The 5,758-nt window shown below is 45.0% G+C and overlaps 1 protein-coding gene across 3 annotated transcripts in view; it reads right to left on the bottom strand.

The window, feature by feature from the left end:
• The window catches only part of LOC140343565 (butyrophilin subfamily 1 member A1-like), a 35,335-nt gene that overhangs the window by 16,241 nt on the left and 13,336 nt on the right, over positions 1-5,758 (bottom strand). The gene's annotated exons all lie outside the window — the stretch shown is intronic.

Raw genomic sequence — 5,758 nt, 5'->3', positions numbered from 1 at the left:
AAGGAAGAAGGGAGGGGGGTGGGGCAAATTTAATGTACAGCACTATGAAATATGTTGGCGCTATATAAATCCCATTTAATAACAATAATAATAAAAAGAGAGGAAAGAGAGAAAGTATGAAGAAGAAATCAGGGAATAAAGGGGGTATGAAAAAAAGAATGAAGGAAAGAAAAGGAGAATGAATGAAGGAATTAAGGAAAGAAAGGAAGGGAGGCAAGATAAAAAGGGAAGAAGTGGGCAAAAGAGGAAGAAAAGGAGGAAAGAGGGAAAGTATAAAAGAAGGAAGCAGGGAAAGGAGAGAGGAATGAAGGAAAGAATTAAGAAAGGAAAAGAAAGTTGGAAATAATGTTGGAAAGTTGAAGGAAGGTTGGAAATAATGAAGAAAAGAAAGACGGAAGGAAGGCAAAGGAGGAAGGGAGGAAATAGTGAAAAGGAAGTATGAGAAGAAAGAAAGTTAGAATGGGAAAAAGAAAGAAGGGGGCAAATAATGAAGAAAAGAGGGAAAGTATGAAACAAGGAAAGGAAGAAGGAATAAAGAAATGAAGATCGGAAGAAAGACAGAAAGAACAAGACTGGAAGGAAAGAAGGAAAAAAAGAAAAAAGGAAGGAAGGAAGAAAGGGAAAAAATGTAGGGAAGAGGAATTGTAGCAGAAGCTGCTTTTGGGTCAGTAATCAGGATGCACAATGTGACAACGCCGCCATCCCGATCTGAATATGAATGGGGCTCACGGCTGGGTTTGTTCTGCTTCCACACTGAGCCCCTCCCCGCAGTCATTGTTCTTCGCTCCCCACCGGCTCCGCAGGGGGTCCTCTGGGGTAGATTTACACTCCACCAATTAATTGGACATCATTGTCAGATATCCCGTACCAGTGGAGGTATTGTGCGCTTATTATTGTACAGAATTCAGACACCGCATCAGCCGAGCGTGGTATAATTACTGAAGTTCCTTCCACTATTTCCCCAGGAATGTAAAGTGGGCATATAATTTCCCATCACACTGAGCACTAATCAAGAGGCCCGGTGTCACCAACCATTAGCTATATCCTGAGAATATAAGCGCCCATTACCCCGAATTACAAACGCTGCTCTGAGCTCCATCGTGTCACTTCCAGCCTAGACCAAGGTCACATGATCTCTAATTGGCAGGTGCATTGTGGGCGTTTGACATCATTAAAGACTGCGGAGAGTTAATTGTTTGATAGACCTTATCAGCGAGATAAGAGGAGAAAAAATGTCTACCCCTATGTACACACTTAATGACAGACTGTACAGATAAATGCGGGGTCATAAAACATTACCACACATTGATAACTTTGTAAATATTTATCTGCAGAGGTAAAACTAAATTTAGTAGAGATTTCCATAATAGAATATAAAAAATTCACCTAAAGTGGACCTGTCATCAAATATATTTGTAAACATGTCAGTCTAACCCTCGCTATCCCCATCAGGGCCCATTGTCTACACCTGAAAATGGCAGCATTATGTTCATGTTGTACGTGTTTCTACAGGCGGAGTTACACTTTATTGTTCAGAAAGACAACCGCCAACCATTTGCTGCGTCGTCTATGCAGATTGCTGCCCGTCCGGAGCGTTCATCCCGCTGGGTTTTGGATTTATGTGAAGGTAGCTTGCTGGGATCTCCTCCGCACCGCCTCTGTCAATACGATTTCAATTTATGGGAATAAAATTGTTGTTTTTCTTGTGCTGCGGTGAGGTTTCCCCCTTTTGTTCCCGGCCGCAGCTCATTACTGGCGGTCTGCCGGCATCAATATTCCGCCATTGCCGCTGATTTATGTCCCTCTGTCTGAATTTCATATAAGCCCATGGTGTACACACGTGTGCATCCAACCTACATAGAGCGTAATCCGTGCATTGTATGCAGGCCGGGTATAGAACATTTGGCTGAATGCAGATTTCCACTTTTATTAAAGTTGATATGAACCTGAAATTTGCCCCTACAAACCCCCTTCATTAAATCTGCCATTCAACCTCCCCTTTAATAAATCTGCCCTCCAACCTCCCCTTTAATAAATCTGCCGTCCAGTCTCCCTTTTATTAATTATGCCCTCTAGTCCTCCATTTATTAAATCCACCCTCCAGCCTTCCCTTCATTAAATCTACCCTCAAGCCCCCCCAATAAATCTGCTCTCCAGCCCCCCTTTATTAAATCCACCGTCCAGCCTTCCCTTTATTAAATTTGCCCTTCAGCTTCCCCTATAATTAATCTGCCCTCCATCCTCCCCTTCATAAAATCTGTGTTCCAGCCTCCCCTGCCCTGCCCTCCAGCCCACATTTCATAAATCCACCCTCCAGCCTTCCATTCGTTAAATCTGCCCTCCAGTCCCCCCATTAAATCTACCCTCCAGCCCCCCTTTAATAAATCCACCCTCCAGCCTTCCATTTATTAAATCTACACTCCAGTCCCCTCATTAAATCTACCCCCCAGCCCCCCTTTAATAAATCCACCCTCCAGCCTTCCCTTCATTAATACTGCCCATCAACTTCCCCTTTATGAATCTGCCTTTCAGCCCCACCTCAGTAAATTTGTCCTCCAGCCCCTCCCTTTAATAAATCTGCCCTCCGGCCTCCGCTTCATTAAATCTGCCCCAAAATTCCTTTTTATTGGGGTCTCTGTACAGAATTACCCCTTGCCCCCCCTGGTGACACCATGGGTGCTTTATAAACCTATGAACTTAATATGAAATGACTCTTTTACATGGTGGTTGTGATCCCTTTAAGCCTTCTGTAGCCACAACTGTACCCTGCAGATGTTGTAGTCATATCGCAGCTTTTGTCTCCGGCTCAGTTGATCCGGGGTAAGTTGGTCTGAGATATTTTATCTCCATCGCCACCCAGCTCAGGATCTCTCACCGATCAATGTTTAACGCATTTATTTTTTCCTTCTCTCACACTTCCCTTTTTGTGTTTGTTTTCACTTACGCATAGATTCACATTGCCGTGTGCATTACGGGCGTGTTTGCACTTATGTAACCCGACAAATACAAAACGTTGAGTGTGACGAAGGGCGATCGGCAACAATTGAACAAGCCAGGCAGCCAACACAAACCAAGATACAGAGAAATGTCCGAGGAAAGATCTAAGGCCGAGCAGATCTCTGCCAACCGATCCGTATTCCGGTCACTGGATGTCCCAATGTGTATGGGGCTCTGCCCTTATAATGGCTTTTCATGGATAGAAAAAGATCAGAATTCTGATTGGATGTCCTCAAGTGTTCATACACAACATACAACTTGTGTAGCTTCAATCAATATTTACCAACGTGTCCGATCTATCCACAACCAACTGGACCAAAAAGAAATCAGTGGGTCCACTGACTGTATTATCGGTTCTAAATTTGTATTGGATGTTTGAATCTCCTGGGGGAGCACTACCCACAAATAAGCCAATTAAACCACCCTTATGCCCACTGCGACCACTCTAGGGTTTCCTGTATACCCCAAGCACCCCAACGTCATATACCTGGAAAGGGGACTTGTACCAGACAAATAAAACCTAATCCCAAGAGTTCATTCTGAACCGCAGTAAGGTACCACATGCCTGGCGGCTCCTGGGTTCCCAACAAGCTGCTGCTGTGTGCCCAGAAGTGGCAACCAGATTGCACCACGGATTACCAGATTTCGACGCAGCTGCCGTGCAAATGTTCAAGCTGCAAAGCTGCAACCACATGCAAAAAGGTTTCCAAAGTCTCCAATTAAATTTAGTGAGAAAAATTGTAATTGCGGTTGAGCCAAAGGGCCCTAATTGTTGGATGTTGGATGATGCTCCATGGCGGCCAGATTCAGGATTGTACAATCAGAATGTCTACTGCATGGGTGCAATCTTCCTGCATAAACACCATGAGATTGCACATGTTCCTAAAGCAAAAAGCCATCAGGAGGTAGAGCTAGTTCAGAGGATTGTCAAAAACATAAATCCCCAACTTCTGGTGGCTTTTCGTTTTGGCGCTATGCTGTACAGCGCATGTGCCATGAAGGGCAGAGCTTGTCTCTGTGTGTGGTGGTGCCAGACTCCTGCACAAGCACAGGATTTTCAGCATCAATGGCCTTCCAATAGCCAAAGAGCATCACTGGAGTGTCAGAAGTCCGCCATTGAGTCGGCAGCAAAGATGGCAGCTTCTTCTGATGTGGCAATGACAGGTTATAGACCAGGGTGCTGCATACAGGTAAGTCTGTGCCATATTGGTTGTGCATACTTGCTGAATATGGCAGAAGCTCTCCACCCACCAACGAGTATAATTCTGAGTTGGCAATTATACAGCTAACAAGCAAAAAATAGATTATTTGTACTGTAATACAAAATTGTACGAGATATTTTATTATGGTTCAGTGCATTGTGCCGCCAATCATTTTGAGTGGCACCTAACACATCAATCAATGTCGAAGAAAAAAGGCAAAAATAACATTAGAAGAAACAGAGTGTTCACCATTGAAAACTGCTAAATCCTTAAAAGTTGCTGATAAGTCTTTGGATCCAGGTTCTCCACCTGTGCACAGGTAGGTCCTGATCTTCAGCCTGCGTTGTCACCTTTACCCCACACTATATCCCCAGTGCATGACTCTGCAATAAACAGGCAGAAAAAGAAAGCTTGGACTGCAGCGTTTTCTACCTGGTTGTTCCAGTGGAACCTGTTCTGTGTGTACAGTGTGTGAAGCATGACAGTTATGTTTAATAAGTTATGTGACATTTACTCCACAAAGACTGGGAATATCTGTGCCGCCTGTCTCTGATATCAGAGTCCCTGCAGAGACTGTTGATATTTACAGCAACCAGAAGCAATTTTTTTTCTAACCGCAGCCCCATCTAGCACTGTCACCCATCAAGACAGATGTCACTGCTTTAGAACAATTTCCACCAGCAATTAGCTGCTGAGTTGGCTGAAGGGTCAAACGGCCCGAAACTGACATTTCAGGGTTGGGCAGATGTTAGAGAGTTGAATTTCTTGACAGTTTCTTCTGGCTCTTGAAGACTCCATTGGGGAGATCTCTGCAAATCTGCTGTGCAATTAATGAGGGGCTCCTATCAGCTCTGTGCCAAGTTCCTAGGTCTGTACACCTGCTGTGCAAATTAGGGGCTCCTGTTGTTCCCATTATAAAGTGTTCCCACCATGGCTGGGTTCACACACCTCCTGTGCTCAAAATAAGGAGCCCCTATTATGCATGTGCTGAGTTCCTAAGTCTGCACACCTGCTGTGCAAATTCTCATGGGCCCCCACTATCAATGTGCCAAGTTTCTGGGTCTGTACACCTCCCATGCACAATATAAAGAGCCCCCTCTATCCATGTGCCCATTTCCCAGGTCTGTACACCTACTGGGTCCATTATGAGGGGCTTCTACATCTCTGAGCCAAGTTCCTAAGTCTGTACACTTGCTGTGCAAATTATGAGGGGCCCCCACTGTCTATGTGCTTGGGTTTGCATACCTCCAGTGCCCAATATGAGGATCCCCACCATCCCTGTGCTGAGTTCCTAGACCTGCACACCTGCTGTGCCCATTATGAGGGACCCCCATCATCTGAGTGCTGAGTTTCTGGGTCGGCTGATCTGCTGTGCCCATTATGAGGGATTCCCATCTCCCCATGTTGAGGCCCTGGGTATGTATACCTTCTTTAGCCATTATGAGGGGTTCCCACTATACCTGTGCTAAGTTCCTAGGTCTGTATCACTGCTGTGCACATTATAAGGAGCTACCACCACCTTTGTGTTGAGTTCCTAGGTCTGTTCATCTGCTGTGGCT

Source organism: Pyxicephalus adspersus, chromosome Z, assembly GCF_032062135.1.
Source record: "Pyxicephalus adspersus chromosome Z, UCB_Pads_2.0, whole genome shotgun sequence".
Lineage (NCBI taxonomy): Eukaryota > Metazoa > Chordata > Amphibia > Anura > Pyxicephalidae > Pyxicephalus > Pyxicephalus adspersus.
The sequence above is the reverse complement of the archived record's forward strand: the minus strand, read 5'-3'. Positions and strand labels throughout refer to the sequence as shown.